This window comes from Bos javanicus, chromosome 28 (assembly GCF_032452875.1).
Source record: "Bos javanicus breed banteng chromosome 28, ARS-OSU_banteng_1.0, whole genome shotgun sequence".
Taxonomy (NCBI): Eukaryota; Metazoa; Chordata; class Mammalia; order Artiodactyla; family Bovidae; genus Bos; species Bos javanicus.
In genome coordinates, this window is record NC_083895.1 from 10,129,540 (window position 1) to 10,142,431 (window position 12,892).

Below are 12,892 nucleotides of genomic sequence, written 5' to 3' on the forward strand. Positions count from 1 at the left end.
GGTCATGGTAAGGAACTCTGAACTAACAAGCTACCACCAACCAGAACTCAGGAAAGGTCAAAAGGAGAGAGGTGATGCCAGTTCATATATCCCACCAACCTCCCAGCATCCTTCAAATTGGAATCCATCTTGAATGAGTGACACGTGTGCCACCAGGAAAGACCCAGAGTCAGAGTGATTGGCCAGAGACAACCTGGAAACTCACCCCACTGCCATAAAGCCTGAGACTGGCGCCAAGTGGCGGAGCAGCTCTCCCACCGGGTACCCCTTCCCAATAAGGTCTCTTGCTCTGTCAGCACATGTGTCTCTTTGGACATTTCATTTCTGAGTGTTAGACAAGAGCCTGCTGTTGGGCCCTGGAAGGGATCCCCGTTCTTGCATGCCTCCTGTACTGTCAGAAATTCTAAGTGTTAATATTTATGTTATCTAAGCCCAGCACCATATGCGCACCTAACAGATACTCAGTACATGGTGGTCGTTTCTAAACTAAATCTGTGAATGGATAAACAAAACAATGGAAGCCCTCTTGGGCTTAGTAACCAGATCCCTGAACCTTTATTCCTCAGGTAAGAAAAGTTAGTTGCTATAAGTATTAAAATGAAATGGCTTAAGTAATAGAGGGCATTCATTTGGCTTTGAGGAAGGCTGATCAAAGCAACTATACTTGCACAGCATGTCTGTCTTTTAAGACCTAACAGTTTATTTCTTCTGAGAAGCCTTTTTGAATTACTTATACCTGTCAGCTACAAATTGGCACTTGCCATGGGCACTAGCCATCTACCTCTACAAGGATTAAGTCATACCCTGCTACAACTGCTGACCTTCAATACCGCCTGAAGGGAGTTCAGGGTGGACAGCAGAAATGAAGCACTCTGTCCTCTGAAAAACAGGCAGAACAGGTCTTCAGATAGTTAGATATGTTCAGGAGCTGATTTTATGAGCCCAATTCTTGTATCTCCTCATATCTGCTGCTGCTGCTAAGTCACTTCAGTCGTGTCTGACTCTGTGCGACCCCAGAGACGGCAGCCCACCAGGCTTCCCCGTCCCTGGGATTCTCCAGGCAAAAACACTGGAGTGGGTTGCCATTTCCTTCTCCAATGCATGAAAGTGAAAAGTGAAAGTGAAGTCACTCAGTCGTATCCAACTCTTAGCGACCCCATGGACTACAGCCCACCAGGCTCTTCAGTCCATGGGATTTTCCAGGCAAGAGTACTGGAGTTGGGCGCCACTGCCTTCTCTGCTCCTCATATCTAGGAAAGCACTAAATTCCTTTACAGTGACATCTACTAACTAATCCTTCTGCAAAAATATGTGCTTGATTCTATGAACTCGCCTTTCACCAAAACCACATATGTACTGACCTAGGTCCCTGCCTCTTTGGAGCAGTTTCTCAGAGCTATCTGAGGTGCTATCTCTGGGGCGGCAGTCCTCATTTTGCCCTAAATAAAACTTAACTTGCAGGTCTCAATTTTTTTTAGGTCAACATATCCTTCTTTCTTTCTTCTTCTTCTTCTTTTTTTTTTCTTGGCTACATCATGCAACATAAAGGATCTGTTTCCCAGTCAGGGATTGAACCCATGCCCCCCTGCAGTGGAAGCATGGAATCTTAACCACTGGACAGCCAGGAAACGCCCCATCTTTACTGGCCTCTTAAACTCTGTGTGTGCATGTGTAGGTAAATTGATCATTTGAGGCATCAACCTATGGAATACCCTTTCTCTCTACCCTCTGACCCACTGGATCTACACCACTGGGACTACATTGGCCCCAGGAAGGCTGTAGTTGGAATTATGGTGAACAAGGTTTGAGACAGAAAAGACTGGCAGGGCCACGCCTGTGGGCAGAGAAGTCCCCACCCTCATCGCCCCTAGAAGAGCTCAGAACAGAGGAGGGGGGAGGGGAGGAGACAGAGGCAAGTGCTCTTGTGGGGGTGCTGGCAGGGAGGGGGGTGCTGGTGGTGGCGGGGGGAGGAGCAGAGCCTGCGGGGAGTGGGGGGTGTGGAGGCCCCTCTCAGATCCCACAGAGACCTCCGCAGGGAAGGCCCCAAGAAAGGGCATCGAGGGAGGAAGGCAGCCCACCCACCGCCCTGTCTCCCTGGGAGAGGGAAGGACAGCTTACCTCACCCCATCTATCTGTAGGACGACTGGGGAGCCGCTGTTCGGGCAGGGCAAGTGGTCAGGAGGAGGAGGCTACAGAGTGACCCGTGAGGATCAGGCGACCAAAGATTCTGAGACCCACTGAGGGAGACGCTGGGGCAAGAGAGCTTCTGCGCACAGGCAGCACCCGCAGAGAGCCACTTGGAGGGAAAGGCTGGACACAAGCTAAGGAGCAGGTCTGCGAGGTCCAGGTGCTGCCAACCAGGTTCATGTGCCGGACACCCAGCGAGAGGCGGAGGCAGTGAAACAGGAGGGGAGGGGGCAGGGCACAGTCTTTAAAAGGATGACAGGGTCTTTGAGGATATGACAAAATCTGCTTAGAACTGTTAGACCCAAGATGGTGGAAAGTCGACTTCCAGCAGACCTTGAGACTCGCTGGGCACTCTTTGTAATATATTAGCGCATGCTATGGAGAAGGCAATGGCGCCTGACTCCAGTACTCTTGCCTGGAAAATCCCATGGACGGAGGAGCCTGGTGGGCTGCAGTCCATGGGGTCGCTAAGAGTCCGGCACGACTTTCACTTTCACTTTTCACTTTCATGCATTGGAGAAGGAAATGGCAACCCACTCCAGTGTTCTTGCCTGGAGAATCCCAGGGACGGGGAGCCTGGTGGGCTGCGGTCTATGGGGTCATACAGAGTCCCACACGACTGAAGTGACTTAGCAGCAGCAGCAGCATATGCTAATAACACACCGGCAGTTGCCATGACACTGCTGAGGCCAATCATAAAAAGCCAAAAAGTGAGCGGGTAGCCCGAGTCCTGGAAATTCCCGCCTCTTCTTGAAAGTAGTAAGAATAATCCTCCCACTTATTAGCTGGGAAATTGCCCCGCCCATAGAAAACAGTGCGTGCTCCCCTTTGAGATGGCCCATATTCTGTCAATGGAATGTGTAGCTCTCTAAATAAATCCACTTTTTACCTATCACTTAGCCTCTTGCTGAATCCCTTCTGCCCTGAGGGATAAAGAATTTGAGCTTCATGGATGGGGAGGGAGGCAGGAGGGAGGTTTGGGATGGGGCACACATGTACACCCATGGCTGATTCACATCAATGTATGGCAAAACCCACCACAATATTGTAAAATAATTAGCCTCCAATTAAAATAGATAAATAAAATTTTAAAAGATAGTGGGGTTGAGTCCCAGCCCGTGGGCTCAAGTCCCAAATCTGAGTTTTGGCTGGGTTCAGATCCCATCTGAGTTGTGTGGTTTCAGGAGTTTGGAGCAGAGAAAGGTTTATTGCAGGGCCAAGCAAGGAGAATGAATGGCTCATGCTCAACAACCCCAAACTGGTTTGGGGAGAGAAGTTGTTACAGGCAAAATGTGGGGTGAGGGCGGTAGAGTGTGTGTCTTTCTCCTGATTACTTTGTGGTGAGGTACCTTCTGCTCAGCCTGAAGTTACCATCCTCCACCTGGATGAGGGCTTTAGTTCCTGAAGAAGAACTCAAAGGTATTGTCATGTATGAGAAATCGAATGTGTCCTACCGTATCAGTAATCAAGTATGTCACAGTCCTCGGGGATTGCAGCCCTCCAGTGTGAGATGGTGAGCCCTCGGGGAACTCAGGGAGGGGTAGCAGACCTGCCATCCTCCAGCCCTCAGATGACAGCCACTCCCTAAGGTGAGCCCTGAGGAAAGGAAGCTCAGGCGTGAAAACACAGGACACTGGTCCCGGATAGCTGGGGTGCTCTGAAGGGTCCCAGTGAGCCCAGACTCTTGCATCTTCCCATACACAGAAAAGCGCTACATTCCTTAACTTGAGATACCTGGTTTACCTTGAAAGTGAAAGGAGTCGCTCACTCGTGTCCCTACCCGTTGCCACCCCATGGACTGTAGTCTGCCGGTCCATGGAATTCTCCAGGCAAGAATACTGGAGTGGGTAGCCATTCCCTTCTCCAGGAGATCTTCCCAACCCAGGGATTGAACCCTGGTCTCCCACATTACGGCAAATAGTTTATCATCTGAGCCACCAGGGAAGCCCACTTTCTTTAATTAGCAATAATCTTTCAATGTTCAGACTACCTGCAAAACTTATAACCTGTATCCTCCCCTCGCCTCCTCAGACCAGTTTTCTTGGGATACTTGAGATGCTGCTTCTTTCCCATGCTTGAAGTCCTAAAAATTCCCACCGAATAAAATATAACTCTCAACTTTTAGGTCGTGAATACTTTTTAAGTCGACACGTATTTCCCTTGAGGAGGAACCAGGATCCTGCTTTAATGGCTGCACCAGTTTCTTGATTGATCCTGTTTTGTTTCTGCATTCTCTGCCTTCCCTGATTAGTAATTGTTTGAATCTGCTCTTTGGTACTCAGGAAGGTCTAGGAGGTTGAAGCCTTTACCCTGCAAACAAGAAACTGGGGTCACAAAGGTTTTTGTGCCCAGGAGACTCTCACAGGTACCTGCTCAGTTTCACATGAAGTTTAGATTTGGGTCTGGGGGAGAACTTGAGGAAGATTGGAGCAATGATGCTCCTTAATATAACTCAGTTATGACCCCAGAGTGACTGAGCAATCACTGTACTAAACTGGAATCCCCCAGCGTGAGCAGATTCTTTCTGCAGTTGCAGGCTCTGTATCTGAAAATCAAAATGAGCTACAAAATAAATAGGACGTTTTGGTAAATTTTTTTGGTATATCTGTATAATTCATACCTTTTAGTTACACTGTAACTGACATATATCCTGAAGAGGGGTTATAAAAAAAGATTTTTAATTTTTTTAGACTTCACTACAAACATTTGAAAACAAACTCAAAAAAAAAAAAAGAAAAACAAGCTCAAAAGCAGATCGTAGAGCTATGAACTTACATATCAGCTAGGGCTTGTGGACTATCAGTAAACAAAGGGCGTTGCTGCCATTAGTCACTGCAGCCGCCTTGGGCTGCACACCCTGAGGGGATTCAGGATGGAGGAAAACAGAATACTGGCCCTAGATACCAAGATCAGGTGCACATCAAAGGAACAGTTTTAATAAACCCAGACTTTTGCATCTTCCCATATATAGACATCTTCCCATACATCTTTCCTTGCCGTCATGGCTCAGACAGTAAAGAGACCTGGGTTCGATTCCTGGGTTGCGAAGATCCCGTGGAGAAGGACATGGCTACTCACGCCAGTATTCTTGCCTGGAGAATCCCGTAGACAGAGGAGCCTGGCGGGCTATAGTCCATAGGGTCACACAGTCAGACACGACTAAAGCGACTTAGCACGCGTGTGTGTTAGTCACTCCGTCGTGTCCGACTCTGTGACCTCCCATGAGCACACGTCTCTCACGTGTCTGACTGTAGCCTTCCCGGCTCCTCTCTCCATGGAATTCTCCAGGCAAGAACACTGGAGTGGGTTGCCATTTCCCAGCATAAATGGATACATAGAAAAGTGCAAAATCCATTGAGATGTCTGGTTTTCTTCAATTAACAGTAACTTTTTGATGTTCTGACTCTCTGTTTTTTTTGCTTTTGCAAAACTCTTTTGTATCCTGGCTCCTCTCTTATCTCTTCGGAGCAGTCCCTCAGAGTAATCTGAAACTGTAAAGTCCTCGTAAGTCTGCAGAATAGAACATAATTCTCCACTTTCAGGTTGTACAATATTTTTCAGTTGGCAGTCTCAACAGATTGAAGGCAGGAGAAGAAGGGAACGACAGAGTACAGGATGGTTGGATAGCATCACTGACTCAATAGACATGAGTTTGAGCAAACTCTGGGAGATGGTGAAGGACAGGGAAGCCTGGCATGGTGCAGTCCATGGGATCGCAAAGGGTCAGACATGACTTAGCGACTGGACAAGAGCAACAAGTCTCAAAAAAAGCCAAATGTACTCATATTTGGATAATTTGAGGGAAGCAAAAGTTATGGCTTGGCTGTGGGGAACCTCAGAATAGAGCAGTCCTAGTAGATAGTACCAGAGAAGGCACTGGCACCCCACTCCAGTCCTCTTGCCTAGAAAATCCTATGGATGGAGGAGCCTGGTAGGCTGTAGTCCGTGGGGTCGCTACAAGTCGGATGCAACTGAAGCGACTTAGCAGCAGCAGCAGTAGAGAGTGCCAGGGGCCTGCTAACTCCCTGAGACCCAGAAACCAGGGAAGGGAGTGGTTTCTGGGGCCCTGGTAGACAGAGGGGACACCTGGAGAGGGGCAGTGACCTTCAGTGGTCAAGGGGTACAGACAGCCTTCAGCAACTCAGCAGGGAGGGAGAGGGGAACAAACATTTGGATTCATGCTCCTCTCTCCCTCCTCTGCTAGGAAGCCAGGTGGCAAAGGAGACACAGTTGTCACCCTCGAATGGATTGGCCTCTTGGGGTCCAGCTAACCAATAATCTTAATTCCATCTGCAAAGCACCTAGATTAGAATCTTGGAAATGTTAGAACTCAGCCAACTACAACAATAATCAGCATTTTGCCAAGCTTATGTTGCTGCTAAGTCACTTCAGTCGTGTCCAACTCTGTGCGACCCCATAGACAGCAGCCCACCAGGCTCCCCCGTCCCTGGGATTCTCCAGGCAGGAACACTGGAGTGGGTTGCCATTTCCTTCTCCAATGCATGAAAGTGAAAAGTGAAAGTGAAGTTGCTCAGTCGTGTCTGACTCTTAGTGACCCCATGGACTGCAGCCTACCAGGCTCCTCTGCCCATGGGATTTTCCAGGCAAGAGTACTGGAGTGGGGTGCCATTGCCTTCTCCGAAGCTTATGTTACTCGCTTTTTAAAAAAAATTACAGCTATCTTTTAAAAAGCAGATTTATTGAGATATAATTTACATGCCATGCAATTCACCCATGTAGTGTACATTCAGTGTTTTTTGGTATATTAGTAATTTTTTAAAATTGTGGTAGACTATATATTGCATAAAATTTGCCATTTTTAAGTGTACAATTCAGTGGCACTAAGTACATTCATAGTGTTCTGTAACCATCACCCCTATTTATATTCAAAACTGAATTACCCTAAGCAAAAACCCTGAAACCATAAAGCAATAACTCCCCATTCCTCCTGCCCCTAGCATCGGGTAGCCTCTAATCTACTTTGTGTCTTGATGAATATGTCTATTCACATAAGTGGAATAATAATATTCATTCCTTTGTGACTGGCTTATTTCATTTAGCATAATGACTTCAAGGTTTATCCATGTTACAGCGTATGTAAGAACTGCATATCTTTTTATGGCTTGGTATTACTCCATTGTATGTGTACATTAGATTTTGTTTCTCCTTTTGTCTGTGGATGGACTCAGGTTATTTTCATTTTCCGGATTTTTGTGAATAATGCTGCTGTAAACAGTGGTGTACTTAAAGCATCTGAGTCCCTGCTTTCAATTTTTTGGGTATATTCCTCCAAGTGAGTCATGTGGTAATTCTATATCCAACATTTTTAGGAACTACAAAACTGACTTCCATGGTGACTGCGCCATTTTACATTCCCAGTGGAATCACACAAGGGTTCCAATTCTCCACGTCCTCAACACTTGTTCCCTTCTGTTTCTGTTTTTGATAGCCATCCTCCGTCTTAATGGGTATGCAGTGGTATCTAATTGTGATTTTGATTGGCATTTCCGTAAAGAATAATAATGCTGACCATCTTTTCCCGTGCTTATTGGCCATTTGTATATCTTCTTTGAAAAAATGTTTATTCAAATCCTTTGTTTGTTTTTTAATTGGGTTGTTTTTGCTATTATTGATGAGTTGTAGTTCTTTATACATTCTGGATATTAACCATTATCAGATATAGGATTCACATATACTTTCTACCCTTTCATGGGTTGGTTGTCATTTCACTCTCTTGATAGTATCCTTTGATGCACAAAAGTTTTGAATTTTGATGAAGACCAGTTTTTCTTTAAAAAAATTTTTTTATTGGAGTGTAGTTGATTTCCAATGTTGCCGGGGTCCAGCCCCGGCTGATCCAGGGTATTCGAAGCGGGGACGGCGTCGGCGAGGATCAGGATACAATAGCTTCAATTAGATATTAATTAGAGATATAAAGAGTAATAGAATGAGGATAGCTCAGTAGGAAAATTCAGTGGAGAAAAGAGGCTGAGTAGCTTGGTTTACGCGGGAGACCAATAAAACTTCAAGACAAGAAGTTTGCACCACTTACGTAGGCCACAGGCTCCTTCCATTCTCCCGAAGGAGAGGAGACACTGAGGCCTCCCCGGTCGGATCTTAGAAGCCCAGGCATAATTAGTAAGCATGGCGGGTTCCGCGCTCCAGATGGAGACTCAGCCAGAGTGAGAGAGAGCGACATGGGGAGACCAGTCTTTCGAGAAACTGATCCCAATTCTTTATTTTCCATGGTCTACTTTTATACACTGAGATGTTATGCAAAAGTCACGTGGGGTCAGCAGTCCTGACTGTTACCAAAGTCAGGTGCTTCATACAAATGTATACAGAGGTTTTAGGGGTGTTACATCATCTTCTGGCCAGGGGGCCTGCTGACAATTTATGACCCTCTCCTTGTGACAGCGGTCAGTCAACCAGGACACTTATTTCTCCAGGGGTGATTATTCTTAAAACAGACGCCATCCAAATAAAGTTACATTCCTATAGGGTGAGGGTATAGTGGGTTTTAGTTAAGGAAAGAATTTACTTAGCCTAAGGTCTAACGTGATTTATATCAAAGGTTAATACTTATTTCTTCTATATATTCATTAATGTGTGTAAGGGCAGGGGATGTGGAGACTTAGCAACAAACATTGGCTCAACAAATGAAAAACCCTTCACCAATACAATTTCTAATCAGCCCACTATACTTATACTAATGTTTTTTCTAACTTCTCTAAAGAACCTGTTTTCAGAAGGTTTAAAGCATCTTGTGCCTCTCAGTTGGGAGGCTGTGAGCAATCACATGTGGCCAGACAAGCCTGTCAGGCAGGTAGAGAACCTTCAGAGGAGTTTGTAGGTTTAAACACTCTTGTCACGCCCAGGAGTTTTTATTAACTGAAGCTCCAAGTTAACTCCTTCTCCGAAAGAGGTGGTGGGGGACAGCCCCTCATAAAGTCAGAGGTGTAGGTGAGAGCACAAAGTAGCAAAGTAGGCAGGCTCTGGTTATGGGGGTAGATGCTCGAGGATTTCCAGGGGGACTCCTGAGGCTCAATCCCGCCTTTGCGTATGTCGAGCCTCCTTCCTAATGACCTTTGCCACGGGCCGAGTGCCTCACTCTGGCCCCCAACACAATGTTGTGTCACTTTCTGCTGTACAGCAAAGTGAATCAGTTATATGTATGCATATATCCAAACTTCCTTTAGATTCTTTTCCCATGTAGGTCATCACAGGGTGTTGAGTGGAGTTCCCTGTGCTATACAGTAGGTACTAACTAGTTGTCCAGTTTGCATATAGTAGTGTGTATATGTTTATCCTAATCTTCCAATTTATCCCTCCACCTCCCCCCCGATAACCATAAATTTGTTTTTTTTTTTTTTAATCTGTAACTACTTCTGTTCTGGAAATAAGTTCATTTGTACCGTTTTTTGAGTGCACAGCTAAGTGATATCACATGATATTTGTCTCTGTCTGGTTTACTTCACTCAGTATGACAATTTCTAGGTCCATCCATGGACCTAGATAATAAATAATGCTGCAAATGGCATTATTTCATTATTTTTATGGCTAAGTAATATTCCAATATACCACATCTTCTTTATCCATTCCTCAGTGAATGGACATTTTGGTTGTTTCCATGTCTTGGCTATTGTTAATAATGCTGCAGTGAACACTGAGGTGCATGTATCTTTTTGAATTACGGTGTTCTCTGGACCTATGCCCAGGAGTGGGTTTGCTGGATCATATGGCAACTCTTTTTTTTTTTTTAAAGGAACCTTTACATCATTCTCTGCCGGGAGCCGGCATATTGCATATTGAGTGCATATTGCATATTGAGTGCAGCACTTTCCATAGCATCATCTTTCAGGATCTGGAATAGCTCAACTAGAATTCTATCACTGCCGGGAGCCAGCGTGAGGAACTCCGCCCATGACAAAGGTCATGAGGAAGGAGGCTCGGCATACGCAAAGGCGGGATCGAGCCTCAGGAGTCTCCCTGGAAATTCTCGAGCATCTACCCCCAAAACCAGAGTCTGCCTACTTTCTGCTTTGTGCTTTCACCTACACCTCTGACTTTACGGGGGCTGTCCCCCACTACCTCTCTCTGAAAAAAGAGTTAGCTTACAGCTCCAGTTAATAATTCCTGGATGTGACAGTGTTTAACCTACCAACTCCTTTGGAAATCCTCTAGCCTGCCTGAATAGGTTTTTCTGGCCACATGTGATTGTTCAGAGCCTCCCATCTGTGAGAGGCAGGAGATGTTCTAAACTGTCCAAACACAGATTCCTTTGAGTAGTTAAAAGATTGATTAGAAATTGTATTGGTGAAGGGTTTTTCACTCATTGGGCCAATGTTTGCTGCTAAGTCTCCATACCCCTTACCTACTGTGTCCTTGGCAGTGTATTGATTGATATAATGGGTGTATAGAAATGTAAGTAGTAGCCTCAATGTTTGTAACCTTGGACCCTTGAGTTAATTCTTTTCTTGATTGAGCCCACCTCACCTTTGCCCTATAGGAATGCAGCTTTGTCTAGTGCTTTTTTGGAGGCTGGTGCCTGACTTTGGAATAAATCACCTTTAGAGAAAGATAAGTTTCTTAAAATGTTAACAGGCCTCCTGGCCAAAAGATGATGTAATTCACCTGAACTTTTGCATATGATAAGTTTGAAAGCCTGGCTTCGATTAGGACCAGGAACTGCTGTCCTTGCATGACTCCACCCCTTCCCCCATTATCCTCTATGCACAACTTAAGGTATAAAAACTACTTTGGAAAATAAAGTGCAGGCCTTGTTCACTGAAACTTGGTCTCCCCATGTCGCTCTCCCTCCCAAATTCTGGCTGAGTCTCCATCTGGAGCGCGGAACCCGCCATGCTTACTAATTATGCCTGGGCTTCTAAGATCCGACCGGGGAGGCCTCAGTGTCTCCTCTCCTTCGGGAGAATGGAAGGACGCCTGCGGCCTACGTAAGTGGTGCAAACTTCTTGTCTTGAAGTTTTATTGGTCTCCCACGTAAACCAAGCTACTCAGCCTCTTTTCTCCACTGAATTTTCCTACTGAGCTATCCTCATCCTATTACTCTTTATATCTTTGATAAAATATTTAAATAAATAGGTCGCCGACGCCGTCCCCGCTTCGAATACCCTGGATCAGCCGGGGCTGGTCCCCGGCAATTCTCCGTAATGGTTGTACCAATTTACATTCCCACCAATTAGGAGGGCTCCCTTTTCTCCACACCCTCTCCAGCAATTATGATTTGTTTTTGTCTTTTTCTTTTGTTGCCTGTGCTTTCGGTGTCATAGATAAGAAATTATTGCCAAATCCTATGTCAGGAAGATTTTTCCTCTATTCTGGCCCCCAAACAATTAGAAGCAGTAGTCAGAACCCACAAATCTGATTTTTGGAGAGCAATACTGGTTCTTATCGCTCAACCTGGTCTTAGTAAACTGTACTAGGAACATGGGCTGCTGTCGCCATAGCTGAGTGTCTTGGGGCTGGGGAAAGGGGATGGCTGCCACTATTAAGGGGAAGCTGAAACTTACCAGTCTCTTCATCAAACTCTCTCCTGGGTGCTGCAAGCATTCTACTAGACACAAAGTTCTAAAGTAGTTTATTCAGATGGCTCCTGCCAGTTCAACTATTGTTTTATAGAAGGGTGGATTCCTAAAGCTTCCTACTGCACCATCTTCCCTGACATCACTTTAATGTATCTAGATTTTATGACCAGAATAAAACACTGGTCTTAGCATTTAGCCCTAATATCAGTTGTCCGTCAGTAATTCCACAGCGGCAGGATGTATTAATAACTGATTCCATTGGTGGTGCCGTTTTATAGGCAGGCCCTGATGCACCAGGTCCCTTCTCTACAATGATTGCAACCTCATTCCTGCCATTTCTGAGCGCCCTTCACTCTGTCCAAGTCAAAGGCCCATTCTCATCCCCGTCAGGAACCAACAAAGGTAGCATTAGGCATTGGTGGCAGCTGAGAACAGACCAAGGGCCTCACTCCATGGCCAATGCCAGGAAGATAAATTTGTTACTTCTGGATATGAAAAGGGGGAAAAAACACAGCTCATCTTCAGAACTGAACCAGGAAATGCTACCGCCTGTAGCTAAAATTTTTATAAAAAATTAAAGCAATGTTTAAAAGTGTGAAGTCCATGATAGAATTATTTTAAAGTCAATTATCAGCCCCTAAGTTTGTGGAAAAGCAAGCGAGTTCCAGAAAAACATCTATTTCTGCTTTATTGACTATGCCAAAGCCTTTGACTGTGTGGATCACAATAAACTGTGGAAAATTCTGAAAGAGGTGGGAATACCAGACCACCTGACCTGCCTCTTGAGAAACCTATATGCAGGTCAGAAAAAAACAGAACTGGACATGGAACAACAGACTGGTTCCAAATAGGAAAAGGAGTATGTCAAGGCTGTATATTGTCACCCTGCTTATTTAACTTATATGCAGAGTACATCATGAGAAACCCTGGGCTGGAAGAAGCACAAGTTGGAATCAAGATTGCCAGGAGAAATATCAATAACCTCAGAAATGCAGATGACACCACCCTTATGGCAGAAAGTGAAGAGGAACTAAAAAGCCTCTTGATGAAAGTGAAAGAGGAAAGTGAAAAAGTTGACTTAAAGCTCAACATTCAGAAAACAAAGACCATGGCATCTGGTCCCATCACTTCATGGCAAATAGATGGGGAAACAATGG